Source organism: Ictalurus punctatus, unplaced genomic scaffold, assembly GCF_001660625.3.
Source record: "Ictalurus punctatus breed USDA103 unplaced genomic scaffold, Coco_2.0 tig00007380, whole genome shotgun sequence".
Lineage (NCBI taxonomy): Eukaryota > Metazoa > Chordata > Actinopteri > Siluriformes > Ictaluridae > Ictalurus > Ictalurus punctatus.
Window position 1 is genome coordinate 20,001 of NW_026521143.1, and position 25,580 is coordinate 45,580.

A 25,580-nucleotide genomic window follows, 5' to 3' on the forward strand; every position below is an offset into this window, starting at 1 on the left:
TTCAAACCTGTGTCCAACCTTTATCCCAAAACAGGATGTTGTGCAGAGGCCATGAAAACACTGATCCAAATAAAAAGCTTACAGCACCTAGTATTCCCATTCAGTCTCCCAACCAAGTACTAACCAGGCCCAACTCTGCTTTGCTTCCAAGGTCAGATGAGATCGGGCTTTGTCAGAGTGGTATGGCCGTAAGCGAAAGCTGACCCCAAATGGGGCCTATTTAAATAGTGTAATCAAAAGACTGACTGAGTGACTGACTGATTGATTGATTGGGTCCCCTTCAAACCTGTGTCCAACCTTTATCCCAAAACAGGATGTTGTGCAGAGGCCATGAAAACACTGATCCAAATAAAAAGCTTACAGCACCTAGTATTCCCATTCAGTCTCCCAACCAAGTACTAACCAGGCCCAACTCTGCTTTGCTTCCAAGGTCAGATGAGATCGGGCTTTGTCAGAGTGGTATGGCCGTAAGCGAAGCTGACCCCAAATGGGGCCTATTTAAATAGTGTAATCAAAACTGACTGACTGAGTGACTGATGATTGATTGATTGGGTCCCCTTCAAACCTGTGTCCAACCTTTATCCCAAAACAGGATGTTGTGCAGAGGCCATGAAAACACTGATCCAAATAAAAAGCTTACAGCACCTAGTATTCCCATTCAGTCTCCCAACCAAGTACTAACCAGGCCCAACTCTGCTTTGCTTCCAAGGTCAGATGAGATCGGGCTTTGTCAGAGTGGTATGGCCGTAAGCGAAGCTGACCCCAAATGGGGCCTATTTAAATAGTGTAATCAAAAGACTGACTGAGTGACTGACTGATTGATTGATTGGGTCCCCTTCAAACCTGTGTCCAACCTTTATCCCAAAACAGGATGTTGTGCAGAGGCCATGAAAACACTGATCCAAATAAAAAGCTTACAGCACCTAGTATTCCCATTCAGTCTCCCAACCAAGTACTAACCAGGCCCAACTCTGCTTTGCTTCCAAGGTCAGATGAGATCGGGCTTTGTCAGAGTGGTATGGCCGTAAGCGAAAGCTGACCCCAAATGGGGCCTATTTAAATAGTGTAATCAAAAGACTGACTGACTGACTGACTGATGATTGATTGATTGATTGATTGATTGGGTCCCCTTCAAACCTGTGTCCAACCTTTATCCCAAAACAGGATGTTGTGCAGAGGCCATGAAAACACTGATCCAAATAAAAAGCTTACAGCACCTAGTATTCCCATTCAGTCTCCCAACCAAGTACTAACCAGGCCCAACTCTGCTTTGCTTCCAAGGTCAGATGAGATCGGGCTTTGTCAGAGTGGTATGGCCGTAAGCGAAGCTGACCCCAAATGGGGCCTATTTAAATAGTGTAATCAAAAGACTGACTGAGTGACTGACTGATTGATTGATTGGGTCCCCTTCAAACCTGTGTCCAACCTTTATCCCAAAACAGGATGTTGTGCAGAGGCCATGAAAACACTGATCCAAATAAAAAGCTTACAGCACCTAGTATTCCCATTCAGTCTCCCAACCAAGTACTAACCAGGCCCAACTCTGCTTTGCTTCCAAGGTCAGATGAGATCGGGCTTTGTCAGAGTGGTATGGCCGTAAGCGAAGCTGACCCCAAATGGGGCCTATTTAAATAGTGTAATCAAAAGACTGACTGAGTGACTGACTGATGATGATTGATTGAGATGATTGATTGGGTCCCCTTCAAACCTGTGTCCAACCTTTATCCCAAAACAGGATGTTGTGCAGAGGCCATGAAAACACTGATCCAAATAAAAAGCTTACAGCACCTAGTATTCCCATTCAGTCTCCCAACCAAGTACTAACCAGGCCCAACTCTGCTTTGCTTCCAAGGTCAGATGAGATCGGGCTTTGTCAGAGTGGTATGGCCGTAAGCGAAGCTGACCCCAAATGGGGCCTATTTAAATAGTGTAATCAAAAGACTGACTGAGTGACTGACTGATTGATTGATTGGGTCCCCTTCAAACCTGTGTCCAACCTTTATCCCAAAACAGGATGTTGTGCAGAGGCCATGAAAACACTGATCCAAATAAAAAGCTTACAGCACCTAGTATTCCCATTCAGTCTCCCAACCAAGTACTAACCAGGCCCAACTCTGCTTTGCTTCCAAGGTCAGATGAGATCGGGCTTTGTCAGAGTGGTATGGCCGTAAGCGAAGCTGACCCCAAATGGGGCCTATTTAAATAGTGTAATCAAAAGACTGACTGAGTGACTGACTGATTGATTGATTGGGTCCCCTTCAAACCTGTGTCCAACCTTTATCCCAAAACAGGATGTTGTGCAGAGGCCATGAAAACACTGATCCAAATAAAAAGCTTACAGCACCTAGTATTCCCATTCAGTCTCCCAACCAAGTACTAACCAGGCCCAACTCTGCTTTGCTTCCAAGGTCAGATGAGATCGGGCTTTGTCAGAGTGGTATGGCCGTAAGCGAAGCTGACCCCAAATGGGGCCTATTTAAATAGTGTAATCAAAAGACTGACTGAGTGACTGACTGATTGATTGATTGGGTCCCCTTCAAACCTGTGTCCAACCTTTATCCCAAAACAGGATGTTGTGCAGAGGCCATGAAAACACTGATCCAAATAAAAAGCTTACAGCACCTAGTATTCCCATTCAGTCTCCCAACCAAGTACTAACCAGGCCCAACTCTGCTTTGCTTCCAAGGTCAGAGAGATCGGGCTTTGTCAGAGTGGTATGGCCGTAAGCGAAAGCTGACCCCAAATGGGGCCTATTTAAATAGTGTAATCAAAAGACTGACTGAGTGACTGACTGATTGATTGATTGGGTCCCCTTCAAACCTGTGTCCAACCTTTATCCCAAAACAGGATGTTGTGCAGAGGCCATGAAAACACTGATCCAAATAAAAAGCTTACAGCACCTAGTATTCCCATTCAGTCTCCCAACCAAGTACTAACCAGGCCCAACTCTGCTTTGCTTCCAAGGTCAGATGAGATCGGGCTTTGTCAGAGTGGTATGGCCGTAAGCGAAAGCTGACCCCAAATGGGGCCTATTTAAATAGTGTAATCAAAAGACTGACTGAGTGACTGACTGATTGATTGATTGGGTCCCCTTCAAACCTGTGTCCAACCTTTATCCCAAAACAGGATGTTGTGCAGAGGCCATGAAAACACTGATCCAAATAAAAAGCTTACAGCACCTAGTATTCCCATTCAGTCTCCCAACCAAGTACTAACCAGGCCCAACTCTGCTTTGCTTCCAAGGTCAGATGAGATCGGGCTTTGTCAGAGTGGTATGGCCGTAAGCGAAGCTGACCCCAAATGGGGCCTATTTAAATAGTGTAATCAAAAGACTGACTGAGTGACTGACTGATTGATTGATTGGGTCCCCTTCAAACCTGTGTCCAACCTTTATCCCAAAACAGGATGTTGTGCAGAGGCCATGAAAACACTGATCCAAATAAAAAGCTTACAGCACCTAGTATTCCCATTCAGTCTCCCAACCAAGTACTAACCAGGCCCAACTCTGCTTTGCTTCCAAGGTCAGATGAGATCGGGCTTTGTCAGAGTGGTATGGCCGTAAGCGAAAGCTGACCCCAAATGGGGCCTATTTAAATAGTGTAATCAAAAGACTGACTGAGTGACTGACTGATTGATTGATTGGGTCCCCTTCAAACCTGTGTCCAACCTTTATCCCAAAACAGGATGTTGTGCAGAGGCCATGAAAACACTGATCCAAATAAAAAGCTTACAGCACCTAGTATTCCCATTCAGTCTCCCAACCAAGTACTAACCAGGCCCAACTCTGCTTTGCTTCCAAGGTCAGATGAGATCGGGCTTTGTCAGAGTGGTATGGCCGTAAGCGAAAGCTGACCCCAAATGGGGCCTATTTAAATAGTGTAATCAAAAGACTGACTGAGTGACTGACTGATTGATTGATTGGGTCCCCTTCAAACCTGTGTCCAACCTTTATCCCAAAACAGGATGTTGTGCAGAGGCCATGAAAACACTGATCCAAATAAAAAGCTTACAGCACCTAGTATTCCCATTCAGTCTCCCAACCAAGTACTAACCAGGCCCAACTCTGCTTTGCTTCCAAGGTCAGATGAGATCGGGCTTTGTCAGAGTGGTATGGCCGTAAGCGAAGCTGACCCCAAATGGGGCCTATTTAAATAGTGTAATCAAAAGACTGACTGAGTGACTGACTGATTGATTGATTGGGTCCCCTTCAAACCTGTGTCCAACCTTTATCCCAAAACAGGATGTTGTGCAGAGGCCATGAAAACACTGATCCAAATAAAAAGCTTACAGCACCTAGTATTCCCATTCAGTCTCCCAACCAAGTACTAACCAGGCCCAACTCTGCTTTGCTTCCAAGGTCAGATGAGATCGGGCTTTGTCAGAGTGGTATGGCCGTAAGCGAAAGCTGACCCCAAATGGGGCCTATTTAAATAGTGTAATCAAAAGACTGACTGAGTGACTGACTGATTGATTGATTGGGTCCCCTTCAAACCTGTGTCCAACCTTTATCCCAAAACAGGATGTTGTGCAGAGGCCATGAAAACACTGATCCAAATAAAAAGCTTACAGCACCTAGTATTCCCATTCAGTCTCCCAACCAAGTACTAACCAGGCCCAACTCTGCTTTGCTTCCAAGGTCAGATGAGATCGGGCTTTGTCAGAGTGGTATGGCCGTAAGCGAAGCTGACCCCAAATGGGGCCTATTTAAATAGTGTAATCAAAAGACTGACTGAGTGACTGACTGATTGATTGATTGGGTCCCCTTCAAACCTGTGTCCAACCTTTATCCCAAAACAGGATGTTGTGCAGAGGCCATGAAAACACTGATCCAAATAAAAAGCTTACAGCACCTAGTATTCCCATTCAGTCTCCCAACCAAGTACTAACCAGGCCCAACTCTGCTTTGCTTCCAAGGTCAGATGAGATCGGGCTTTGTCAGAGTGGTATGGCCGTAAGCGAAAGCTGACCCCAAATGGGGCCTATTTAAATAGTGTAATCAAAAGACTGACTGAGTGACTGACTGATTGATTGATTGGGTCCCCTTCAAACCTGTGTCCAACCTTTATCCCAAAACAGGATGTTGTGCAGAGGCCATGAAAACACTGATCCAAATAAAAAGCTTACAGCACCTAGTATTCCCATTCAGTCTCCCAACCAAGTACTAACCAGGCCCAACTCTGCTTTGCTTCCAAGGTCAGATGAGATCGGGCTTTGTCAGAGTGGTATGGCCGTAAGCGAAGCTGACCCCAAATGGGGCCTATTTAAATAGTGTAATCAAAAGACTGACTGAGTGACTGACTGATTGATTGATTGGGTCCCCTTCAAACCTGTGTCCAACCTTTATCCCAAAACAGGATGTTGTGCAGAGGCCATGAAAACACTGATCCAAATAAAAAGCTTACAGCACCTAGTATTCCCATTCAGTCTCCCAACCAAGTACTAACCAGGCCCAACTCTGCTTTGCTTCCAAGGTCAGATGAGATCGGGCTTTGTCAGAGTGGTATGGCCGTAAGCGAAGCTGACCCCAAATGGGGCCTATTTAAATAGTGTAATCAAAAGACTGACTGAGTGACTGACTGATTGATTGATTGGGTCCCCTTCAAACCTGTGTCCAACCTTTATCCCAAAACAGGATGTTGTGCAGAGGCCATGAAAACACTGATCCAAATAAAAAGCTTACAGCACCTAGTATTCCCATTCAGTCTCCCAACCAAGTACTAACCAGGCCCAACTCTGCTTTGCTTCCAAGGTCAGATGAGATCGGGCTTTGTCAGAGTGGTATGGCCGTAAGCGAAGCTGACCCCAAATGGGGCCTATTTAAATAGTGTAATCAAAAGACTGACTGAGTGACTGACTGATTGATTGATTGGGTCCCCTTCAAACCTGTGTCCAACCTTTATCCCAAAACAGGATGTTGTGCAGAGGCCATGAAAACACTGATCCAAATAAAAAGCTTACAGCACCTAGTATTCCCATTCAGTCTCCCAACCAAGTACTAACCAGGCCCAACTCTGCTTTGCTTCCAAGGTCAGATGAGATCGGGCTTTGTCAGAGTGGTATGGCCGTAAGCGAAGCTGACCCCAAATGGGGCCTATTTAAATAGTGTAATCAAAAGACTGACTGAGTGACTGACTGATTGATTGATTGGGTCCCCTTCAAACCTGTGTCCAACCTTTATCCCAAAACAGGATGTTGTGCAGAGGCCATGAAAACACTGATCCAAATAAAAAGCTTACAGCACCTAGTATTCCCATTCAGTCTCCCAACCAAGTACTAACCAGGCCCAACTCTGCTTTGCTTCCAAGGTCAGATGAGATCGGGCTTTGTCAGAGTGGTATGGCCGTAAGCGAAAGCTGACCCCAAATGGGGCCTATTTAAATAGTGTAATCAAAAGACTGACTGAGTGACTGACTGATTGATTGATTGGGTCCCCTTCAAACCTGTGTCCAACCTTTATCCCAAAACAGGATGTTGTGCAGAGGCCATGAAAACACTGATCCAAATAAAAAGCTTACAGCACCTAGTATTCCCATTCAGTCTCCCAACCAAGTACTAACCAGGCCCAACTCTGCTTTGCTTCCAAGGTCAGATGAGATCGGGCTTTGTCAGAGTGGTATGGCCGTAAGCGAAGCTGACCCCAAATGGGGCCTATTTAAATAGTGTAATCAAAAGACTGACTGAGTGACTGACTGATTGATTGATTGGGTCCCCTTCAAACCTGTGTCCAACCTTTATCCCAAAACAGGATGTTGTGCAGAGGCCATGAAAACACTGATCCAAATAAAAAGCTTACAGCACCTAGTATTCCCATTCAGTCTCCCAACCAAGTACTAACCAGGCCCAACTCTGCTTTGCTTCCAAGGTCAGATGAGATCGGGCTTTGTCAGAGTGGTATGGCCGTAAGCGAAAGCTGACCCCAAATGGGGCCTATTTAAATAGTGTAATCAAAAGACTGACTGAGTGACTGACTGATTGATTGATTGGGTCCCCTTCAAACCTGTGTCCAACCTTTATCCCAAAACAGGATGTTGTGCAGAGGCCATGAAAACACTGATCCAAATAAAAAGCTTACAGCACCTAGTATTCCCATTCAGTCTCCCAACCAAGTACTAACCAGGCCCAACTCTGCTTTGCTTCCAAGGTCAGATGAGATCGGGCTTTGTCAGAGTGGTATGGCCGTAAGCGAAGCTGACCCCAAATGGGGCCTATTTAAATAGTGTAATCAAAAGACTGACTGAGTGACTGACTGATTGATTGATTGGGTCCCCTTCAAACCTGTGTCCAACCTTTATCCCAAAACAGGATGTTGTGCAGAGGCCATGAAAACACTGATCCAAATAAAAAGCTTACAGCACCTAGTATTCCCATTCAGTCTCCCAACCAAGTACTAACCAGGCCCAACTCTGCTTTGCTTCCAAGGTCAGATGAGATCGGGCTTTGTCAGAGTGGTATGGCCGTAAGCGAAGCTGACCCCAAATGGGGCCTATTTAAATAGTGTAATCAAAAGACTGACTGAGTGACTGACTGATTGATTGATTGGGTCCCCTTCAAACCTGTGTCCAACCTTTATCCCAAAACAGGATGTTGTGCAGAGGCCATGAAAACACTGATCCAAATAAAAAGCTTACAGCACCTAGTATTCCCATTCAGTCTCCCAACCAAGTACTAACCAGGCCCAACTCTGCTTTGCTTCCAAGGTCAGATGAGATCGGGCTTTGTCAGAGTGGTATGGCCGTAAGCGAAAGCTGACCCCAAATGGGGCCTATTTAAATAGTGTAATCAAAAGACTGACTGAGTGACTGACTGATTGATTGATTGGGTCCCCTTCAAACCTGTGTCCAACCTTTATCCCAAAACAGGATGTTGTGCAGAGGCCATGAAAACACTGATCCAAATAAAAAGCTTACAGCACCTAGTATTCCCATTCAGTCTCCCAACCAAGTACTAACCAGGCCCAACTCTGCTTTGCTTCCAAGGTCAGATGAGATCGGGCTTTGTCAGAGTGGTATGGCCGTAAGCGAAGCTGACCCCAAATGGGGCCTATTTAAATAGTGTAATCAAAAGACTGACTGAGTGACTGACTGATTGATTGATTGGGTCCCCTTCAAACCTGTGTCCAACCTTTATCCCAAAACAGGATGTTGTGCAGAGGCCATGAAAACACTGATCCAAATAAAAAGCTTACAGCACCTAGTATTCCCATTCAGTCTCCCAACCAAGTACTAACCAGGCCCAACTCTGCTTTGCTTCCAAGGTCAGATGAGATCGGGCTTTGTCAGAGTGGTATGGCCGTAAGCGAAAGCTGACCCCAAATGGGGCCTATTTAAATAGTGTAATCAAAAGACTGACTGAGTGACTGACTGATTGATTGATTGGGTCCCCTTCAAACCTGTGTCCAACCTTTATCCCAAAACAGGATGTTGTGCAGAGGCCATGAAAACACTGATCCAAATAAAAAGCTTACAGCACCTAGTATTCCCATTCAGTCTCCCAACCAAGTACTAACCAGGCCCAACTCTGCTTTGCTTCCAAGGTCAGATGAGATCGGGCTTTGTCAGAGTGGTATGGCCGTAAGCGAAGCTGACCCCAAATGGGGCCTATTTAAATAGTGTAATCAAAAGACTGACTGAGTGACTGACTGATTGATTGATTGGGTCCCCTTCAAACCTGTGTCCAACCTTTATCCCAAAACAGGATGTTGTGCAGAGGCCATGAAAACACTGATCCAAATAAAAAGCTTACAGCACCTAGTATTCCCATTCAGTCTCCCAACCAAGTACTAACCAGGCCCAACTCTGCTTTGCTTCCAAGGTCAGATGAGATCGGGCTTTGTCAGAGTGGTATGGCCGTAAGCGAAGCTGACCCCAAATGGGGCCTATTTAAATAGTGTAATCAAAAGACTGACTGAGTGACTGACTGATTGATTGATTGGGTCCCCTTCAAACCTGTGTCCAACCTTTATCCCAAAACAGGATGTTGTGCAGAGGCCATGAAAACACTGATCCAAATAAAAAGCTTACAGCACCTAGTATTCCCATTCAGTCTCCCAACCAAGTACTAACCAGGCCCAACTCTGCTTTGCTTCCAAGGTCAGATGAGATCGGGCTTTGTCAGAGTGGTATGGCCGTAAGCGAAGCTGACCCCAAATGGGGCCTATTTAAATAGTGTAATCAAAAGACTGACTGAGTGACTGACTGATTGATTGATTGGGTCCCCTTCAAACCTGTGTCCAACCTTTATCCCAAAACAGGATGTTGTGCAGAGGCCATGAAAACACTGATCCAAATAAAAAGCTTACAGCACCTAGTATTCCCATTCAGTCTCCCAACCAAGTACTAACCAGGCCCAACTCTGCTTTGCTTCCAAGGTCAGATGAGATCGGGCTTTGTCAGAGTGGTATGGCCGTAAGCGAAGCTGACCCCAAATGGGGCCTATTTAAATAGTGTAATCAAAAGACTGACTGAGTGACTGACTGATTGATTGATTGGGTCCCCTTCAAACCTGTGTCCAACCTTTATCCCAAAACAGGATGTTGTGCAGAGGCCATGAAAACACTGATCCAAATAAAAAGCTTACAGCACCTAGTATTCCCATTCAGTCTCCCAACCAAGTACTAACCAGGCCCAACTCTGCTTTGCTTCCAAGGTCAGATGAGATCGGGCTTTGTCAGAGTGGTATGGCCGTAAGCGAAAGCTGACCCCAAATGGGGCCTATTTAAATAGTGTAATCAAAAGACTGACTGAGTGACTGACTGATTGATTGATTGGGTCCCCTTCAAACCTGTGTCCAACCTTTATCCCAAAACAGGATGTTGTGCAGAGGCCATGAAAACACTGATCCAAATAAAAAGCTTACAGCACCTAGTATTCCCATTCAGTCTCCCAACCAAGTACTAACCAGGCCCAACTCTGCTTTGCTTCCAAGGTCAGATGAGATCGGGCTTTGTCAGAGTGGTATGGCCGTAAGCGAAGCTGACCCCAAATGGGGCCTATTTAAATAGTGTAATCAAAAGACTGACTGAGTGACTGACTGATTGATTGATTGGGTCCCCTTCAAACCTGTGTCCAACCTTTATCCCAAAACAGGATGTTGTGCAGAGGCCATGAAAACACTGATCCAAATAAAAAGCTTACAGCACCTAGTATTCCCATTCAGTCTCCCAACCAAGTACTAACCAGGCCCAACTCTGCTTTGCTTCCAAGGTCAGAGGAGATCGGGCTTTGTCAGAGTGGTATGGCCGTAAGCGAAAGCTGACCCCAAATGGGGCCTATTTAAATAGTGTAATCAAAAGACTGACTGAGTGACTGACTGATTGATTGATTGGGTCCCCTTCAAACCTGTGTCCAACCTTTATCCCAAAACAGGATGTTGTGCAGAGGCCATGAAAACACTGATCCAAATAAAAAGCTTACAGCACCTAGTATTCCCATTCAGTCTCCCAACCAAGTACTAACCAGGCCCAACTCTGCTTTGCTTCCAAGGTCAGATGAGATCGGGCTTTGTCAGAGTGGTATGGCCGTAAGCGAAGCTGACCCCAAATGGGGCCTATTTAAATAGTGTAATCAAAAGACTGACTGAGTGACTGACTGATTGATTGATTGGGTCCCCTTCAAACCTGTGTCCAACCTTTATCCCAAAACAGGATGTTGTGCAGAGGCCATGAAAACACTGATCCAAATAAAAAGCTTACAGCACCTAGTATTCCCATTCAGTCTCCCAACCAAGTACTAACCAGGCCCAACTCTGCTTTGCTTCCAAGGTCAGATGAGATCGGGCTTTGTCAGAGTGGTATGGCCGTAAGCGAAAGCTGACCCCAAATGGGGCCTATTTAAATAGTGTAATCAAAAGACTGACTGAGTGACTGACTGATTGATTGATTGGGTCCCCTTCAAACCTGTGTCCAACCTTTATCCCAAAACAGGATGTTGTGCAGAGGCCATGAAAACACTGATCCAAATAAAAAGCTTACAGCACCTAGTATTCCCATTCAGTCTCCCAACCAAGTACTAACCAGGCCCAACTCTGCTTTGCTTCCAAGGTCAGATGAGATCGGGCTTTGTCAGAGTGGTATGGCCGTAAGCGAAGCTGACCCCAAATGGGGCCTATTTAAATAGTGTAATCAAAAGACTGACTGAGTGACTGACTGATTGATTGATTGGGTCCCCTTCAAACCTGTGTCCAACCTTTATCCCAAAACAGGATGTTGTGCAGAGGCCATGAAAACACTGATCCAAATAAAAAGCTTACAGCACCTAGTATTCCCATTCAGTCTCCCAACCAAGTACTAACCAGGCCCAACTCTGCTTTGCTTCCAAGGTCAGATGAGATCGGGCTTTGTCAGAGTGGTATGGCCGTAAGCGAAAGCTGACCCCAAATGGGGCCTATTTAAATAGTGTAATCAAAAGACTGACTGAGTGACTGACTGATTGATTGATTGGGTCCCCTTCAAACCTGTGTCCAACCTTTATCCCAAAACAGGATGTTGTGCAGAGGCCATGAAAACACTGATCCAAATAAAAAGCTTACAGCACCTAGTATTCCCATTCAGTCTCCCAACCAAGTACTAACCAGGCCCAACTCTGCTTTGCTTCCAAGGTCAGATGAGATCGGGCTTTGTCAGAGTGGTATGGCCGTAAGCGAAGCTGACCCCAAATGGGGCCTATTTAAATAGTGTAATCAAAAGACTGACTGAGTGACTGACTGATTGATTGATTGGGTCCCCTTCAAACCTGTGTCCAACCTTTATCCCAAAACAGGATGTTGTGCAGAGGCCATGAAAACACTGATCCAAATAAAAAGCTTACAGCACCTAGTATTCCCATTCAGTCTCCCAACCAAGTACTAACCAGGCCCAACTCTGCTTTGCTTCCAAGGTCAGATGAGATCGGGCTTTGTCAGAGTGGTATGGCCGTAAGCGAAGCTGACCCCAAATGGGGCCTATTTAAATAGTGTAATCAAAAGACTGACTGAGTGACTGACTGATTGATTGATTGGGTCCCCTTCAAACCTGTGTCCAACCTTTATCCCAAAACAGGATGTTGTGCAGAGGCCATGAAAACACTGATCCAAATAAAAAGCTTACAGCACCTAGTATTCCCATTCAGTCTCCCAACCAAGTACTAACCAGGCCCAACTCTGCTTTGCTTCCAAGGTCAGAGGAGATCGGGCTTTGTCAGAGTGGTATGGCCGTAAGCGAAAGCTGACCCCAAATGGGGCCTATTTAAATAGTGTAATCAAAAGACTGACTGAGTGACTGACTGATTGATTGATTGGGTCCCCTTCAAACCTGTGTCCAACCTTTATCCCAAAACAGGATGTTGTGCAGAGGCCATGAAAACACTGATCCAAATAAAAAGCTTACAGCACCTAGTATTCCCATTCAGTCTCCCAACCAAGTACTAACCAGGCCCAACTCTGCTTTGCTTCCAAGGTCAGATGAGATCGGGCTTTGTCAGAGTGGTATGGCCGTAAGCGAAGCTGACCCCAAATGGGGCCTATTTAAATAGTGTAATCAAAAGACTGACTGAGTGACTGACTGATTGATTGATTGGGTCCCCTTCAAACCTGTGTCCAACCTTTATCCCAAAACAGGATGTTGTGCAGAGGCCATGAAAACACTGATCCAAATAAAAAGCTTACAGCACCTAGTATTCCCATTCAGTCTCCCAACCAAGTACTAACCAGGCCCAACTCTGCTTTGCTTCCAAGGTCAGATGAGATCGGGCTTTGTCAGAGTGGTATGGCCGTAAGCGAAAGCTGACCCCAAATGGGGCCTATTTAAATAGTGTAATCAAAAGACTGACTGAGTGACTGACTGATTGATTGATTGGGTCCCCTTCAAACCTGTGTCCAACCTTTATCCCAAAACAGGATGTTGTGCAGAGGCCATGAAAACACTGATCCAAATAAAAAGCTTACAGCACCTAGTATTCCCATTCAGTCTCCCAACCAAGTACTAACCAGGCCCAACTCTGCTTTGCTTCCAAGGTCAGATGAGATCGGGCTTTGTCAGAGTGGTATGGCCGTAAGCGAAGCTGACCCCAAATGGGGCCTATTTAAATAGTGTAATCAAAAGACTGACTGAGTGACTGACTGATTGATTGATTGGGTCCCCTTCAAACCTGTGTCCAACCTTTATCCCAAAACAGGATGTTGTGCAGAGGCCATGAAAACACTGATCCAAATAAAAAGCTTACAGCACCTAGTATTCCCATTCAGTCTCCCAACCAAGTACTAACCAGGCCCAACTCTGCTTTGCTTCCAAGGTCAGATGAGATCGGGCTTTGTCAGAGTGGTATGGCCGTAAGCGAAGCTGACCCCAAATGGGGCCTATTTAAATAGTGTAATCAAAAGACTGACTGAGTGACTGACTGATTGATTGATTGGGTCCCCTTCAAACCTGTGTCCAACCTTTATCCCAAAACAGGATGTTGTGCAGAGGCCATGAAAACACTGATCCAAATAAAAAGCTTACAGCACCTAGTATTCCCATTCAGTCTCCCAACCAAGTACTAACCAGGCCCAACTCTGCTTTGCTTCCAAGGTCAGATGAGATCGGGCTTTGTCAGAGTGGTATGGCCGTAAGCGAAAGCTGACCCCAAATGGGGCCTATTTAAATAGTGTAATCAAAAGACTGACTGAGTGACTGACTGATTGATTGATTGGGTCCCCTTCAAACCTGTGTCCAACCTTTATCCCAAAACAGGATGTTGTGCAGAGGCCATGAAAACACTGATCCAAATAAAAAGCTTACAGCACCTAGTATTCCCATTCAGTCTCCCAACCAAGTACTAACCAGGCCCAACTCTGCTTTGCTTCCAAGGTCAGATGAGATCGGGCTTTGTCAGAGTGGTATGGCCGTAAGCGAAGCTGACCCCAAATGGGGCCTATTTAAATAGTGTAATCAAAAGACTGACTGAGTGACTGACTGATTGATTGATTGGGTCCCCTTCAAACCTGTGTCCAACCTTTATCCCAAAACAGGATGTTGTGCAGAGGCCATGAAAACACTGATCCAAATAAAAAGCTTACAGCACCTAGTATTCCCATTCAGTCTCCCAACCAAGTACTAACCAGGCCCAACTCTGCTTTGCTTCCAAGGTCAGATGAGATCGGGCTTTGTCAGAGTGGTATGGCCGTAAGCGAAAGCTGACCCCAAATGGGGCCTATTTAAATAGTGTAATCAAAAGACTGACTGAGTGACTGACTGATTGATTGATTGGGTCCCCTTCAAACCTGTGTCCAACCTTTATCCCAAAACAGGATGTTGTGCAGAGGCCATGAAAACACTGATCCAAATAAAAAGCTTACAGCACCTAGTATTCCCATTCAGTCTCCCAACCAAGTACTAACCAGGCCCAACTCTGCTTTGCTTCCAAGGTCAGATGAGATCGGGCTTTGTCAGAGTGGTATGGCCGTAAGCGAAGCTGACCCCAAATGGGGCCTATTTAAATAGTGTAATCAAAAGACTGACTGAGTGACTGACTGATTGATTGATTGGGTCCCCTTCAAACCTGTGTCCAACCTTTATCCCAAAACAGGATGTTGTGCAGAGGCCATGAAAACACTGATCCAAATAAAAAGCTTACAGCACCTAGTATTCCCATTCAGTCTCCCAACCAAGTACTAACCAGGCCCAACTCTGCTTTGCTTCCAAGGTCAGATGAGATCGGGCTTTGTCAGAGTGGTATGGCCGTAAGCGAAAGCTGACCCCAAATGGGGCCTATTTAAATAGTGTAATCAAAAGACTGACTGAGTGACTGACTGATTGATTGATTGGGTCCCCTTCAAACCTGTGTCCAACCTTTATCCCAAAACAGGATGTTGTGCAGAGGCCATGAAAACACTGATCCAAATAAAAAGCTTACAGCACCTAGTATTCCCATTCAGTCTCCCAACCAAGTACTAACCAGGCCCAACTCTGCTTTGCTTCCAAGGTCAGATGAGATCGGGCTTTGTCAGAGTGGTATGGCCGTAAGCGAAGCTGACCCCAAATGGGGCCTATTTAAATAGTGTAATCAAAAGACTGACTGAGTGACTGACTGATTGATTGATTGGGTCCCCTTCAAACCTGTGTCCAACCTTTATCCCAAAACAGGATGTTGTGCAGAGGCCATGAAAACACTGATCCAAATAAAAAGCTTACAGCACCTAGTATTCCCATTCAGTCTCCCAACCAAGTACTAACCAGGCCCAACTCTGCTTTGCTTCCAAGGTCAGATGAGATCGGGCTTTGTCAGAGTGGTATGGCCGTAAGCGAAGCTGACCCCAAATGGGGCCTATTTAAATAGTGTAATCAAAAGACTGACTGAGTGACTGACTGATTGATTGATTGGGTCCCCTTCAAACCTGTGTCCAACCTTTATCCCAAAACAGGATGTTGTGCAGAGGCCATGAAAACACTGATCCAAATAAAAAGCTTACAGCACCTAGTATTCCCATTCAGTCTCCCAACCAAGTACTAACCAGGCCCAACTCTGCTTTGCTTCCAAGGTCAGATGAGATCGGGCTTTGTCAGAGTGGTATGGCCGTAAGCGAAAGCTGACCCCAAATGGGGCCTATTTAAATAGTGTAATCAAAAGACTGACTGAGTGACTGACTGATTGATTGATTGGGTCCCCTTCAAACCTGTGTCCAACCTTTATCCCAAAACAGGATGTTGTGCAGAGGCCATGAAAACACTGATCCAAATAAAAAGCTTACAGCACCTAGTATTCCCATTCAGTCTCCCAACCAAGTACTAACCAGGCCCAACTCTGCTTTGCTTCCAAGGTCAGATGAGATCGGGCTTTGTCAGAGTGGTATGGCCGTAAGCGAAGCTGACCCCAAATGGGGCCTATTTAAATAGTGTAATCAAAAGACTGACTGAGTGACTGACTGATTGATTGATTGGGTCCCCTTCAAACCTGTGTCCAACCTTTATCCCAAAACAGGATGTTGTGCAGAGGCCATGAAAACACTGATCCAAATAAAAAGCTTACAGCACCTAGTATTCCCATTCAGTCTCCCAACCAAGTACTAACCAGGCCCAACTCTGCTTTGCTTCCAAGGTCAGATGAGATCGGGCTTTGTCAGAGTGGTATGGCCGTAAGCGAAAGCTGACCCCAAATGGGGCCTATTTAAATAGTGTAATCAAAAGACTGACTGAGTGACTGACTGATTGATTGATTGGGTCCCCTTCAAACCTGTGTCCAACCTTTATCCCAAAACAGGATGTTGTGCAGAGGCCATGAAAACACTGATCCAAATAAAAAGCTTACAGCACCTAGTATTCCCATTCAGTCTCCCAACCAAGTACTAACCAGGCCCAACTCTGCTTTGCTTCCAAGGTCAGATGAGATCGGGCTTTGTCAGAGTGGTATGGCCGTAAGCGAAGCTGACCCCAAATGGGGCCTATTTAAATAGTGTAATCAAAAGACTGACTGAGTGACTGACTGATTGATTGATTGGGTCCCCTTCAAACCTGTGTCCAACCTTTATCCCAAAACAGGATGTTGTGCAGAGGCCATGAAAACACTGATCCAAATAAAAAGCTTACAGCACCTAGTATTCCCATTCAGTCTCCCAACCAAGTACTAACCAGGCCCAACTCTGCTTTGCTTCCAAGGTCAGATGAGATCGGGCTTTGTCAGAGTGGTATGGCCGTAAGCGAAAGCTGACCCCAAATGGGGCCTATTTAAATAGTGTAATCAAAAGACTGACTGAGTGACTGACTGATTGATTGATTGGGTCCCCTTCAAACCTGTGTCCAACCTTTATCCCAAAACAGGATGTTGTGCAGAGGCCATGAAAACACTGATCCAAATAAAAAGCTTACAGCACCTAGTATTCCCATTCAGTCTCCCAACCAAGTACTAACCAGGCCCAACTCTGCTTTGCTTCCAAGGTCAGATGAGATCGGGCTTTGTCAGAGTGGTATGGCCGTAAGCGAAGCTGACCCCAAATGGGGCCTATTTAAATAGTGTAATCAAAAGACTGACTGAGTGACTGACTGATTGATTGATTGGGTCCCCTTCAAACCTGTGTCCAACCTTTATCCCAAAACAGGATGTTGTGCAGAGGCCATGAAAACACTGATCCAAATAAAAAGCTTACAGCACCTAGTATTCCCATTCAGTCTCCCAACCAAGTACTAACCAGGCCCAACTCTGCTTTGCTTCCAAGGTCAGATGAGATCGGGCTTTGTCAGAGTGGTATGGCCGTAAGCGAAGCTGACCCCAAATGGGGCCTATTTAAATAGTGTAATCAAAAGACTGACTGAGTGACTGACTGATTGATTGATTGGGTCCCCTTCAAACCTGTGTCCAACCTTTATCCCAAAACAGGATGTTGTGCAGAGGCCATGAAAACACTGATCCAAATAAAAAGCTTACAGCACCTAGTATTCCCATTCAGTCTCCCAACCAAGTACTAACCAGGCCCAACTCTGCTTTGCTTCCAAGGTCAGATGAGATCGGGCTTTGTCAGAGTGGTATGGCCGTAAGCGAAAGCTGACCCCAAATGGGGCCTATTTAAATAGTGTAATCAAAAGACTGACTGAGTGACTGACTGATTGATTGATTGGGTCCCCTTCAAACCTGTGTCCAACCTTTATCCCAAAACAGGATGTTGTGCAGAGGCCATGAAAACACTGATCCAAATAAAAAGCTTACAGCACCTAGTATTCCCATTCAGTCTCCCAACCAAGTACTAACCAGGCCCAACTCTGCTTTGCTTCCAAGGTCAGATGAGATCGGGCTTTGTCAGAGTGGTATGGCCGTAAGCGAAGCTGACCCCAAATGGGGCCTATTTAAATAGTGTAATCAAAAGACTGACTGAGTGACTGACTGATTGATTGATTGGGTCCCCTTCAAACCTGTGTCCAACCTTTATCCCAAAACAGGATGTTGTGCAGAGGCCATGAAAACACTGATCCAAATAAAAAGCTTACAGCACCTAGTATTCCCATTCAGTCTCCCAACCAAGTACTAACCAGGCCCAACTCTGCTTTGCTTCCAAGGTCAGAGGAGATCGGGCTTTGTCAGAGTGGTATGGCCGTAAGCGAAAGCTGACCCCAAATGGGGCCTATTTAAATAGTGTAATCAAAAGACTGACTGAGTGACTGACTGATTGATTGATTGGGTCCCCTTCAAACCTGTGTCCAACCTTTATCCCAAAACAGGATGTTGTGCAGAGGCCATGAAAACACTGATCCAAATAAAAAGCTTACAGCACCTAGTATTCCCATTCAGTCTCCCAACCAAGTACTAACCAGGCCCAACTCTGCTTTGCTTCCAAGGTCAGATGAGATCGGGCTTTGTCAGAGTGGTATGGCCGTAAGCGAAGCTGACCCCAAATGGGGCCTATTTAAATAGTGTAATCAAAAGACTGACTGAGTGACTGACTGATTGATTGATTGGGTCCCCTTCAAACCTGTGTCCAACCTTTATCCCAAAACAGGATGTTGTGCAGAGGCCATGAAAACACTGATCCAAATAAAAAGCTTACAGCACCTAGTATTCCCATTCAGTCTCCCAACCAAGTACTAACCAGGCCCAACTCTGCTTTGCTTCCAAGGTCAGATGAGATCGGGCTTTGTCAGAGTGGTATGGCCGTAAGCGAAAGCTGACCCCAAATGGGGCCTATTTAAATAGTGTAATCAAAAGACTGACTGAGTGACTGACTGATTGATTGATTGGGTCCCCTTCAAACCTGTGTCCAACCTTTATCCCAAAACAGGATGTTGTGCAGAGGCCATGAAAACACTGATCCAAATAAAAAGCTTACAGCACCTAGTATTCCCATTCAGTCTCCCAACCAAGTACTAACCAGGCCCAACTCTGCTTTGCTTCCAAGGTCAGATGAGATCGGGCTTTGTCAGAGTGGTATGGCCGTAAGCGAAGCTGACCCCAAATGGGGCCTATTTAAATAGTGTAATCAAAAGACTGACTGAGTGACTGACTGATTGATTGATTGGGTCCCCTTCAAACCTGTGTCCAACCTTTATCCCAAAACAGGATGTTGTGCAGAGGCCATGAAAACACTGATCCAAATAAAAAGCTTACAGCACCTAGTATTCCCATTCAGTCTCCCAACCAAGTACTAACCAGGCCCAACTCTGCTTTGCTTCCAAGGTCAGATGAGATCGGGCTTTGTCAGAGTGGTATGGCCGTAAGCGAAGCTGACCCCAAATGGGGCCTATTTAAATAGTGTAATCAAAAGACTGACTGAGTGACTGACTGATTGATTGATTGGGTCCCCTTCAAACCTGTGTCCAACCTTTATCCCAAAACAGGATGTTGTGCAGAGGCCATGAAAACACTGATCCAAATAAAAAGCTTACAGCACCTAGTATTCCCATTCAGTCTCCCAACCAAGTACTAACCAGGCCCAACTCTGCTTTGCTTCCAAGGTCAGATGAGATCGGGCTTTGTCAGAGTGGTATGGCCGTAAGCGAAGCTGACCCCAAATGGGGCCTATTTAAATAGTGTAATCAAAAGACTGACTGAGTGACTGACTGATTGATTGATTGGGTCCCCTTCAAACCTGTGTCCAACCTTTATCCCAAAACAGGATGTTGTGCAGAGGCCATGAAAACACTGATCCAAATAAAAAGCTTACAGCACCTAGTATTCCCATTCAGTCTCCCAACCAAGTACTAACCAGGCCCAACTCTGCTTTGCTTCCAAGGTCAGATGAGATCGGGCTTTGTCAGAGTGGTATGGCCGTAAGCGAAGCTGACCCCAAATGGGGCCTATTTAAATAGTGTAATCAAAAGACTGACTGAGTGACTGACTGATTGATTGATTGGGTCCCCTTCAAACCTGTGTCCAACCTTTATCCCAAAACAGGATGTTGTGCAGAGGCCATGAAAACACTGATCCAAATAAAAAGCTTACAGCACCTAGTATTCCCATTCAGTCTCCCAACCAAGTACTAACCAGGCCCAACTCTGCTTTGCTTCCAAGGTCAGAGGAGATCGGGCTTTGTCAGAGTGGTATGGCCGTAAGCGAAAGCTGACCCCAAATGGGGCCTATTTAAATAGTGTAATCAAAAGACTGACTGAGTGACTGACTGATTGATTGATTGGGTCCCCTTCAAACCTGTGTCCAACCTTTATCCCAAAACAGGATGTTGTGCAGAGGCCATGAAAACACTGATCCAAATAAAAAGCTTACAGCACCTAGTATTCCCATTCAGTCTCCCAACCAAGTACTAACCAGGCCCAACTCTGCTTTGCTTCCAAGGTCAGATGAGATCGGGCTTTGTCAGAGTGGTATGGCCGTAAGCGAAGCTGACCCCAAATGGGGCCTATTTAAATAGTGTAATCAAAAGACTGACTGAGTGACTGACTGATTGATTGATTGGGTCCCCTTCAAACCTGTGTCCAACCTTTATCCCAAAACAGGATGTTGTGCAGAGGCCATGAAAACACTGATCCAAATAAAAAGCTTACAGCACCTAGTATTCCCATTCAGTCTCCCAACCAAGTACTAACCAGGCCCAACTCTGCTTTGCTTCCAAGGTCAGATGAGATCGGGCTTTGTCAGAGTGGTATGGCCGTAAGCGAAGCTGACCCCAAATGGGGCCTATTTAAATAGTGTAATCAAAAGACTGACTGAGTGACTGACTGATTGATTGATTGGGTCCCCTTCAAACCTGTGTCCAACCTTTATCCCAAAACAGGATGTTGTGCAGAGGCCATGAAAACACTGATCCAAATAAAAAGCTTACAGCACCTAGTATTCCCATTCAGTCTCCCAACCAAGTACTAACCAGGCCCAACTCTGCTTTGCTTCCAAGGTCAGATGAGATCGGGCTTTGTCAGAGTGGTATGGCCGTAAGCGAAGCTGACCCCAAATGGGGCCTATTTAAATAGTGTAATCAAAAGACTGACTGAGTGACTGACTGATTGATTGATTGGGTCCCCTTCAAACCTGTGTCCAACCTTTATCCCAAAACAGGATGTTGTGCAGAGGCCATGAAAACACTGATCCAAATAAAAAGCTTACAGCACCTAGTATTCCCATTCAGTCTCCCAACCAAGTACTAACCAGGCCCAACTCTGCTTTGCTTCCAAGGTCAGATGAGATCGGGCTTTGTCAGAGTGGTATGGCCGTAAGCGAAGCTGACCCCAAATGGGGCCTATTTAAATAGTGTAATCAAAAGACTGACTGAGTGACTGACTGATTGATTGATTGGGTCCCCTTCAAACCTGTGTCCAACCTTTATCCCAAAACAGGATGTTGTGCAGAGGCCATGAAAACACTGATCCAAATAAAAAGCTTACAGCACCTAGTATTCCCATTCAGTCTCCCAACCAAGTACTAACCAGGCCCAACTCTGCTTTGCTTCCAAGGTCAGATGAGATCGGGCTTTGTCAGAGTGGTATGGCCGTAAGCGAAAGCTGACCCCAAATGGGGCCTATTTAAATAGTGTAATCAAAAGACTGACTGAGTGACTGACTGATTGATTGATTGGGTCCCCTTCAAACCTGTGTCCAACCTTTATCCCAAAACAGGATGTTGTGCAGAGGCCATGAAAACACTGATCCAAATAAAAAGCTTACAGCACCTAGTATTCCCATTCAGTCTCCCAACCAAGTACTAACCAGGCCCAACTCTGCTTTGCTTCCAAGGTCAGATGAGATCGGGCTTTGTCAGAGTGGTATGGCCGTAAGCGAAGCTGACCCCAAATGGGGCCTATTTAAATAGTGTAATCAAAAGACTGACTGAGTGACTGACTGATTGATTGATTGGGTCCCCTTCAAACCTGTGTCCAACCTTTATCCCAAAACAGGATGTTGTGCAGAGGCCATGAAAACACTGATCCAAATAAAAAGCTTACAGCACCTAGTATTCCCATTCAGTCTCCCAACCAAGTACTAACCAGGCCCAACTCTGCTTTGCTTCCAAGGTCAGATGAGATCGGGCTTTGTCAGAGTGGTATGGCCGTAAGCGAAAGCTGACCCCAAATGGGGCCTATTTAAATAGTGTAATCAAAAGACTGACTGAGTGACTGACTGATTGATTGATTGGGTCCCCTTCAAACCTGTGTCCAACCTTTATCCCAAAACAGGATGTTGTGCAGAGGCCATGAAAACACTGATCCAAATAAAAAGCTTACAGCACCTAGTATTCCCATTCAGTCTCCCAACCAAGTACTAACCAGGCCCAACTCTGCTTTGCTTCCAAGGTCAGATGAGATCGGGCTTTGTCAGAGTGGTATGGCCGTAAGCGAAGCTGACCCCAAATGGGGCCTATTTAAATAGTGTAATCAAAAGACTGACTGAGTGACTGACTGATTGATTGATTGGGTCCCCTTCAAACCTGTGTCCAACCTTTATCCCAAAACAGGATGTTGTGCAGAGGCCATGAAAACACTGATCCAAATAAAAAGCTTACAGCACCTAGTATTCCCATTCAGTCTCCCAACCAAGTACTAACCAGGCCCAACTCTGCTTTGCTTCCAAGGTCAGATGAGATCGGGCTTTGTCAGAGTGGTATGGCCGTAAGCGAAAGCTGACCCCAAATGGGGCCTATTTAAATAGTGTAATCAAAAGACTGACTGAGTGACTGACTGATTGATTGATTGGGTCCCCTTCAAACCTGTGTCCAACCTTTATCCCAAAACAGGATGTTGTGCAGAGGCCATGAAAACACTGATCCAAATAAAAAGCTTACAGCACCTAGTATTCCCATTCAGTCTCCCAACCAAGTACTAACCAGGCCCAACTCTGCTTTGCTTCCAAGGTCAGATGAGATCGGGCTTTGTCAGAGTGGTATGGCCGTAAGCGAAGCTGACCCCAAATGGGGCCTATTTAAATAGTGTAATCAAAAGACTGACTGAGTGACTGACTGATTGATTGATTGGGTCCCCTTCAAACCTGTGTCCAACCTTTATCCCAAAACAGGATGTTGTGCAGAGGCCATGAAAACACTGATCCAAATAAAAAGCTTACAGCACCTAGTATTCCCATTCAGTCTCCCAACCAAGTACTAACCAGGCCCAACTCTGCTTTGCTTCCAAGGTCAGATGAGATCGGGCTTTGTCAGAGTGGTATGGCCGTAAGCGAAAGCTGACCCCAAATGGGGCCTATTTAAATAGTGTAATCAAAAGACTGACTGAGTGACTGACTGATTGATTGATTGGGTCCCCTTCAAACCTGTGTCCAACCTTTATCCCAAAACAGGATGTTGTGCAGAGGCCATGAAAACACTGATCCAAATAAAAAGCTTACAGCACCTAGTATTCCCATTCAGTCTCCCAACCAAGTACTAACCAGGCCCAACTCTGCTTTGCTTCCAAGGTCAGATGAGATCGGGCTTTGTCAGAGTGGTATGGCCGTAAGCGAAGCTGACCCCAAATGGGGCCTATTTAAATAGTGTAATCAAAAGACTGACTGAGTGACTGACTGATTGATTGATTGGGTCCCCTTCAAACCTGTGTCCAACCTTTATCCCAAAACAGGATGTTGTGCAGAGGCCATGAAAACACTGATCCAAATAAAAAGCTTACAGCACCTAGTATTCCCATTCAGTCTCCCAACCAAGTACTAACCAGGCCCAACTCTGCTTTGCTTCCAAGGTCAGATGAGATCGGGCTTTGTCAGAGTGGTATGGCCGTAAGCGAAGCTGACCCCAAATGGGGCCTATTTAAATAGTGTAATCAAAAGACTGACTGAGTGACTGACTGATTGATTGATTGGGTCCCCTTCAAACCTGTGTCCAACCTTTATCCCAAAACAGGATGTTGTGCAGAGGCCATGAAAACACTGATCCAAATAAAAAGCTTACAGCACCTAGTATTCCCATTCAGTCTCCCAACCAAGTACTAACCAGGCCCAACTCTGCTTTGCTTCCAAGGTCAGATGAGATCGGGCTTTGTCAGAGTGGTATGGCCGTAAGCGAAGCTGACCCCAAATGGGGCCTATTTAAATAGTGTAATCAAAAGACTGACTGAGTGACTGACTGATTGATTGATTGGGTCCCCTTCAAACCTGTGTCCAACCTTTATCCCAAAACAGGATGTTGTGCAGAGGCCATGAAAACACTGATCCAAATAAAAAGCTTACAGCACCTAGTATTCCCATTCAGTCTCCCAACCAAGTACTAACCAGGCCCAACTCTGCTTTGCTTCCAAGGTCAGATGAGATCGGGCTTTGTCAGAGTGGTATGGCCGTAAGCGAAGCTGACCCCAAATGGGGCCTATTTAAATAGTGTAATCAAAAGACTGACTGAGTGACTGACTGATTGATTGATTGGGTCCCCTTCAAACCTGTGTCCAACCTTTATCCCAAAACAGGATGTTGTGCAGAGGCCATGAAAACACTGATCCAAATAAAAAGCTTACAGCACCTAGTATTCCCATTCAGTCTCCCAACCAAGTACTAACCAGGCCCAACTCTGCTTTGCTTCCAAGGTCAGATGAGATCGGGCTTTGTCAGAGTGGTATGGCCGTAAGCGAAAGCTGACCCCAAATGGGGCCTATTTAAATAGTGTAATCAAAAGACTGACTGAGTGACTGACTGATTGATTGATTGGGTCCCCTTCAAACCTGTGTCCAACCTTTATCCCAAAACAGGATGTTGTGCAGAGGCCATGAAAACACTGATCCAAATAAAAAGCTTACAGCACCTAGTATTCCCATTCAGTCTCCCAACCAAGTACTAACCAGGCCCAACTCTGCTTTGCTTCCAAGGTCAGATGAGATCGGGCTTTGTCAGAGTGGTATGGCCGTAAGCGAAGCTGACCCCAAATGGGGCCTATTTAAATAGTGTAATCAAAAGACTGACTGAGTGACTGACTGATTGATTGATTGGGTCCCCTTCAAACCTGTGTCCAACCTTTATCCCAAAACAGGATGTTGTGCAGAGGCCATGAAAACACTGATCCAAATAAAAAGCTTACAGCACCTAGTATTCCCATTCAGTCTCCCAACCAAGTACTAACCAGGCCCAACTCTGCTTTGCTTCCAAGGTCAGATGAGATCGGGCTTTGTCAGAGTGGTATGGCCGTAAGCGAAGCTGACCCCAAATGGGGCCTATTTAAATAGTGTAATCAAAAGACTGACTGAGTGACTGACTGATTGATTGATTGGGTCCCCTTCAAACCTGTGTCCAACCTTTATCCCAAAACAGGATGTTGTGCAGAGGCCATGAAAACACTGATCCAAATAAAAAGCTTACAGCACCTAGTATTCCCATTCAGTCTCCCAACCAAGTACTAACCAGGCCCAACTCTGCTTTGCTTCCAAGGTCAGATGAGATCGGGCTTTGTCAGAGTGGTATGGCCGTAAGCGAAGCTGACCCCAAATGGGGCCTATTTAAATAGTGTAATCAAAAGACTGACTGAGTGACTGACTGATTGATTGATTGGGTCCCCTTCAAACCTGTGTCCAACCTTTATCCCAAAACAGGATGTTGTGCAGAGGCCATGAAAACACTGATCCAAATAAAAAGCTTACAGCACCTAGTATTCCCATTCAGTCTCCCAACCAAGTACTAACCAGGCCCAACTCTGCTTTGCTTCCAAGGTCAGATGAGATCGGGCTTTGTCAGAGTGGTATGGCCGTAAGCGAAAGCTGACCCCAAATGGGGCCTA

General features: G+C 45.6%; 92 pseudogenes; all 92 read right to left on the reverse strand.

Annotated features, from left to right (window-relative positions):
• Positions 1-75: 75 nt before the first annotated feature.
• On the reverse strand, positions 76-194 carry LOC128632190 (uncharacterized; annotated as a pseudogene).
• Positions 195-354: 160 nt separating this feature from the next.
• LOC128632191 (uncharacterized) lies at positions 355-473 on the reverse strand (annotated as a pseudogene).
• A 160-nt stretch (positions 474-633) lies between these two features.
• LOC128632192 (uncharacterized) lies at positions 634-752 on the reverse strand (annotated as a pseudogene).
• A 159-nt stretch (positions 753-911) lies between these two features.
• On the reverse strand, positions 912-1,030 carry LOC128632193 (uncharacterized; annotated as a pseudogene).
• Positions 1,031-1,205: 175 nt separating this feature from the next.
• On the reverse strand, positions 1,206-1,324 carry LOC128632194 (uncharacterized; annotated as a pseudogene).
• A 159-nt stretch (positions 1,325-1,483) lies between these two features.
• LOC128632195 (uncharacterized) lies at positions 1,484-1,602 on the reverse strand (annotated as a pseudogene).
• Positions 1,603-1,776: 174 nt separating this feature from the next.
• LOC128632197 (uncharacterized) lies at positions 1,777-1,895 on the reverse strand (annotated as a pseudogene).
• A 159-nt stretch (positions 1,896-2,054) lies between these two features.
• On the reverse strand, positions 2,055-2,173 carry LOC128632199 (uncharacterized; annotated as a pseudogene).
• A 159-nt stretch (positions 2,174-2,332) lies between these two features.
• Positions 2,333-2,451, reverse strand: LOC128632200 (uncharacterized; annotated as a pseudogene).
• Positions 2,452-2,610: 159 nt separating this feature from the next.
• Positions 2,611-2,728, reverse strand: LOC128632411 (uncharacterized; annotated as a pseudogene).
• Positions 2,729-2,888: 160 nt separating this feature from the next.
• LOC128632201 (uncharacterized) lies at positions 2,889-3,007 on the reverse strand (annotated as a pseudogene).
• Positions 3,008-3,167: 160 nt separating this feature from the next.
• Positions 3,168-3,286, reverse strand: LOC128632202 (uncharacterized; annotated as a pseudogene).
• A 159-nt stretch (positions 3,287-3,445) lies between these two features.
• LOC128632203 (uncharacterized) lies at positions 3,446-3,564 on the reverse strand (annotated as a pseudogene).
• Positions 3,565-3,724: 160 nt separating this feature from the next.
• Positions 3,725-3,843, reverse strand: LOC128632204 (uncharacterized; annotated as a pseudogene).
• A 160-nt stretch (positions 3,844-4,003) lies between these two features.
• On the reverse strand, positions 4,004-4,122 carry LOC128632205 (uncharacterized; annotated as a pseudogene).
• A 159-nt stretch (positions 4,123-4,281) lies between these two features.
• Positions 4,282-4,400, reverse strand: LOC128632206 (uncharacterized; annotated as a pseudogene).
• A 160-nt stretch (positions 4,401-4,560) lies between these two features.
• On the reverse strand, positions 4,561-4,679 carry LOC128632207 (uncharacterized; annotated as a pseudogene).
• A 159-nt stretch (positions 4,680-4,838) lies between these two features.
• Positions 4,839-4,957, reverse strand: LOC128632208 (uncharacterized; annotated as a pseudogene).
• A 160-nt stretch (positions 4,958-5,117) lies between these two features.
• On the reverse strand, positions 5,118-5,236 carry LOC128632210 (uncharacterized; annotated as a pseudogene).
• A 159-nt stretch (positions 5,237-5,395) lies between these two features.
• Positions 5,396-5,514, reverse strand: LOC128632211 (uncharacterized; annotated as a pseudogene).
• A 159-nt stretch (positions 5,515-5,673) lies between these two features.
• Positions 5,674-5,792, reverse strand: LOC128632212 (uncharacterized; annotated as a pseudogene).
• A 159-nt stretch (positions 5,793-5,951) lies between these two features.
• On the reverse strand, positions 5,952-6,070 carry LOC128632213 (uncharacterized; annotated as a pseudogene).
• Positions 6,071-6,229: 159 nt separating this feature from the next.
• On the reverse strand, positions 6,230-6,348 carry LOC128632214 (uncharacterized; annotated as a pseudogene).
• A 160-nt stretch (positions 6,349-6,508) lies between these two features.
• LOC128632215 (uncharacterized) lies at positions 6,509-6,627 on the reverse strand (annotated as a pseudogene).
• Positions 6,628-6,786: 159 nt separating this feature from the next.
• On the reverse strand, positions 6,787-6,905 carry LOC128632216 (uncharacterized; annotated as a pseudogene).
• Positions 6,906-7,065: 160 nt separating this feature from the next.
• LOC128632217 (uncharacterized) lies at positions 7,066-7,184 on the reverse strand (annotated as a pseudogene).
• A 159-nt stretch (positions 7,185-7,343) lies between these two features.
• On the reverse strand, positions 7,344-7,462 carry LOC128632218 (uncharacterized; annotated as a pseudogene).
• Positions 7,463-7,621: 159 nt separating this feature from the next.
• LOC128632219 (uncharacterized) lies at positions 7,622-7,740 on the reverse strand (annotated as a pseudogene).
• A 160-nt stretch (positions 7,741-7,900) lies between these two features.
• LOC128632221 (uncharacterized) lies at positions 7,901-8,019 on the reverse strand (annotated as a pseudogene).
• Positions 8,020-8,178: 159 nt separating this feature from the next.
• Positions 8,179-8,297, reverse strand: LOC128632222 (uncharacterized; annotated as a pseudogene).
• Positions 8,298-8,457: 160 nt separating this feature from the next.
• On the reverse strand, positions 8,458-8,576 carry LOC128632223 (uncharacterized; annotated as a pseudogene).
• Positions 8,577-8,735: 159 nt separating this feature from the next.
• LOC128632224 (uncharacterized) lies at positions 8,736-8,854 on the reverse strand (annotated as a pseudogene).
• Positions 8,855-9,013: 159 nt separating this feature from the next.
• On the reverse strand, positions 9,014-9,132 carry LOC128632225 (uncharacterized; annotated as a pseudogene).
• Positions 9,133-9,291: 159 nt separating this feature from the next.
• LOC128632226 (uncharacterized) lies at positions 9,292-9,410 on the reverse strand (annotated as a pseudogene).
• A 159-nt stretch (positions 9,411-9,569) lies between these two features.
• On the reverse strand, positions 9,570-9,688 carry LOC128632227 (uncharacterized; annotated as a pseudogene).
• Positions 9,689-9,848: 160 nt separating this feature from the next.
• Positions 9,849-9,967, reverse strand: LOC128632228 (uncharacterized; annotated as a pseudogene).
• Positions 9,968-10,126: 159 nt separating this feature from the next.
• LOC128632399 (uncharacterized) lies at positions 10,127-10,245 on the reverse strand (annotated as a pseudogene).
• Positions 10,246-10,405: 160 nt separating this feature from the next.
• LOC128632229 (uncharacterized) lies at positions 10,406-10,524 on the reverse strand (annotated as a pseudogene).
• A 159-nt stretch (positions 10,525-10,683) lies between these two features.
• On the reverse strand, positions 10,684-10,802 carry LOC128632230 (uncharacterized; annotated as a pseudogene).
• A 160-nt stretch (positions 10,803-10,962) lies between these two features.
• On the reverse strand, positions 10,963-11,081 carry LOC128632232 (uncharacterized; annotated as a pseudogene).
• A 159-nt stretch (positions 11,082-11,240) lies between these two features.
• On the reverse strand, positions 11,241-11,359 carry LOC128632233 (uncharacterized; annotated as a pseudogene).
• Positions 11,360-11,519: 160 nt separating this feature from the next.
• On the reverse strand, positions 11,520-11,638 carry LOC128632234 (uncharacterized; annotated as a pseudogene).
• A 159-nt stretch (positions 11,639-11,797) lies between these two features.
• LOC128632235 (uncharacterized) lies at positions 11,798-11,916 on the reverse strand (annotated as a pseudogene).
• A 159-nt stretch (positions 11,917-12,075) lies between these two features.
• Positions 12,076-12,194, reverse strand: LOC128632400 (uncharacterized; annotated as a pseudogene).
• Positions 12,195-12,354: 160 nt separating this feature from the next.
• LOC128632236 (uncharacterized) lies at positions 12,355-12,473 on the reverse strand (annotated as a pseudogene).
• Positions 12,474-12,632: 159 nt separating this feature from the next.
• Positions 12,633-12,751, reverse strand: LOC128632237 (uncharacterized; annotated as a pseudogene).
• Positions 12,752-12,911: 160 nt separating this feature from the next.
• On the reverse strand, positions 12,912-13,030 carry LOC128632238 (uncharacterized; annotated as a pseudogene).
• Positions 13,031-13,189: 159 nt separating this feature from the next.
• Positions 13,190-13,308, reverse strand: LOC128632239 (uncharacterized; annotated as a pseudogene).
• A 159-nt stretch (positions 13,309-13,467) lies between these two features.
• On the reverse strand, positions 13,468-13,586 carry LOC128632240 (uncharacterized; annotated as a pseudogene).
• A 160-nt stretch (positions 13,587-13,746) lies between these two features.
• LOC128632241 (uncharacterized) lies at positions 13,747-13,865 on the reverse strand (annotated as a pseudogene).
• A 159-nt stretch (positions 13,866-14,024) lies between these two features.
• Positions 14,025-14,143, reverse strand: LOC128632243 (uncharacterized; annotated as a pseudogene).
• A 160-nt stretch (positions 14,144-14,303) lies between these two features.
• On the reverse strand, positions 14,304-14,422 carry LOC128632244 (uncharacterized; annotated as a pseudogene).
• A 159-nt stretch (positions 14,423-14,581) lies between these two features.
• Positions 14,582-14,700, reverse strand: LOC128632245 (uncharacterized; annotated as a pseudogene).
• A 160-nt stretch (positions 14,701-14,860) lies between these two features.
• On the reverse strand, positions 14,861-14,979 carry LOC128632246 (uncharacterized; annotated as a pseudogene).
• A 159-nt stretch (positions 14,980-15,138) lies between these two features.
• LOC128632247 (uncharacterized) lies at positions 15,139-15,257 on the reverse strand (annotated as a pseudogene).
• A 159-nt stretch (positions 15,258-15,416) lies between these two features.
• Positions 15,417-15,535, reverse strand: LOC128632248 (uncharacterized; annotated as a pseudogene).
• Positions 15,536-15,695: 160 nt separating this feature from the next.
• LOC128632249 (uncharacterized) lies at positions 15,696-15,814 on the reverse strand (annotated as a pseudogene).
• A 159-nt stretch (positions 15,815-15,973) lies between these two features.
• Positions 15,974-16,092, reverse strand: LOC128632250 (uncharacterized; annotated as a pseudogene).
• Positions 16,093-16,252: 160 nt separating this feature from the next.
• LOC128632251 (uncharacterized) lies at positions 16,253-16,371 on the reverse strand (annotated as a pseudogene).
• Positions 16,372-16,530: 159 nt separating this feature from the next.
• Positions 16,531-16,649, reverse strand: LOC128632252 (uncharacterized; annotated as a pseudogene).
• Positions 16,650-16,809: 160 nt separating this feature from the next.
• On the reverse strand, positions 16,810-16,928 carry LOC128632254 (uncharacterized; annotated as a pseudogene).
• Positions 16,929-17,087: 159 nt separating this feature from the next.
• Positions 17,088-17,206, reverse strand: LOC128632255 (uncharacterized; annotated as a pseudogene).
• Positions 17,207-17,365: 159 nt separating this feature from the next.
• Positions 17,366-17,484, reverse strand: LOC128632256 (uncharacterized; annotated as a pseudogene).
• A 160-nt stretch (positions 17,485-17,644) lies between these two features.
• Positions 17,645-17,763, reverse strand: LOC128632257 (uncharacterized; annotated as a pseudogene).
• Positions 17,764-17,922: 159 nt separating this feature from the next.
• Positions 17,923-18,041, reverse strand: LOC128632401 (uncharacterized; annotated as a pseudogene).
• Positions 18,042-18,201: 160 nt separating this feature from the next.
• Positions 18,202-18,320, reverse strand: LOC128632258 (uncharacterized; annotated as a pseudogene).
• A 159-nt stretch (positions 18,321-18,479) lies between these two features.
• Positions 18,480-18,598, reverse strand: LOC128632259 (uncharacterized; annotated as a pseudogene).
• A 160-nt stretch (positions 18,599-18,758) lies between these two features.
• On the reverse strand, positions 18,759-18,877 carry LOC128632260 (uncharacterized; annotated as a pseudogene).
• A 159-nt stretch (positions 18,878-19,036) lies between these two features.
• LOC128632261 (uncharacterized) lies at positions 19,037-19,155 on the reverse strand (annotated as a pseudogene).
• Positions 19,156-19,314: 159 nt separating this feature from the next.
• LOC128632262 (uncharacterized) lies at positions 19,315-19,433 on the reverse strand (annotated as a pseudogene).
• A 159-nt stretch (positions 19,434-19,592) lies between these two features.
• LOC128632263 (uncharacterized) lies at positions 19,593-19,711 on the reverse strand (annotated as a pseudogene).
• A 159-nt stretch (positions 19,712-19,870) lies between these two features.
• Positions 19,871-19,989, reverse strand: LOC128632402 (uncharacterized; annotated as a pseudogene).
• Positions 19,990-20,149: 160 nt separating this feature from the next.
• On the reverse strand, positions 20,150-20,268 carry LOC128632265 (uncharacterized; annotated as a pseudogene).
• A 159-nt stretch (positions 20,269-20,427) lies between these two features.
• Positions 20,428-20,546, reverse strand: LOC128632266 (uncharacterized; annotated as a pseudogene).
• A 159-nt stretch (positions 20,547-20,705) lies between these two features.
• LOC128632267 (uncharacterized) lies at positions 20,706-20,824 on the reverse strand (annotated as a pseudogene).
• A 159-nt stretch (positions 20,825-20,983) lies between these two features.
• LOC128632268 (uncharacterized) lies at positions 20,984-21,102 on the reverse strand (annotated as a pseudogene).
• A 159-nt stretch (positions 21,103-21,261) lies between these two features.
• LOC128632269 (uncharacterized) lies at positions 21,262-21,380 on the reverse strand (annotated as a pseudogene).
• Positions 21,381-21,540: 160 nt separating this feature from the next.
• LOC128632270 (uncharacterized) lies at positions 21,541-21,659 on the reverse strand (annotated as a pseudogene).
• Positions 21,660-21,818: 159 nt separating this feature from the next.
• On the reverse strand, positions 21,819-21,937 carry LOC128632271 (uncharacterized; annotated as a pseudogene).
• A 160-nt stretch (positions 21,938-22,097) lies between these two features.
• Positions 22,098-22,216, reverse strand: LOC128632272 (uncharacterized; annotated as a pseudogene).
• A 159-nt stretch (positions 22,217-22,375) lies between these two features.
• LOC128632273 (uncharacterized) lies at positions 22,376-22,494 on the reverse strand (annotated as a pseudogene).
• A 160-nt stretch (positions 22,495-22,654) lies between these two features.
• On the reverse strand, positions 22,655-22,773 carry LOC128632274 (uncharacterized; annotated as a pseudogene).
• Positions 22,774-22,932: 159 nt separating this feature from the next.
• On the reverse strand, positions 22,933-23,051 carry LOC128632276 (uncharacterized; annotated as a pseudogene).
• A 160-nt stretch (positions 23,052-23,211) lies between these two features.
• Positions 23,212-23,330, reverse strand: LOC128632277 (uncharacterized; annotated as a pseudogene).
• Positions 23,331-23,489: 159 nt separating this feature from the next.
• LOC128632278 (uncharacterized) lies at positions 23,490-23,608 on the reverse strand (annotated as a pseudogene).
• Positions 23,609-23,767: 159 nt separating this feature from the next.
• LOC128632279 (uncharacterized) lies at positions 23,768-23,886 on the reverse strand (annotated as a pseudogene).
• Positions 23,887-24,045: 159 nt separating this feature from the next.
• Positions 24,046-24,164, reverse strand: LOC128632280 (uncharacterized; annotated as a pseudogene).
• Positions 24,165-24,323: 159 nt separating this feature from the next.
• Positions 24,324-24,442, reverse strand: LOC128632281 (uncharacterized; annotated as a pseudogene).
• A 160-nt stretch (positions 24,443-24,602) lies between these two features.
• Positions 24,603-24,721, reverse strand: LOC128632282 (uncharacterized; annotated as a pseudogene).
• A 159-nt stretch (positions 24,722-24,880) lies between these two features.
• On the reverse strand, positions 24,881-24,999 carry LOC128632283 (uncharacterized; annotated as a pseudogene).
• Positions 25,000-25,158: 159 nt separating this feature from the next.
• Positions 25,159-25,277, reverse strand: LOC128632284 (uncharacterized; annotated as a pseudogene).
• Positions 25,278-25,436: 159 nt separating this feature from the next.
• Positions 25,437-25,555, reverse strand: LOC128632285 (uncharacterized; annotated as a pseudogene).
• Between the last annotated feature and the right edge of the window lie 25 nt (positions 25,556-25,580).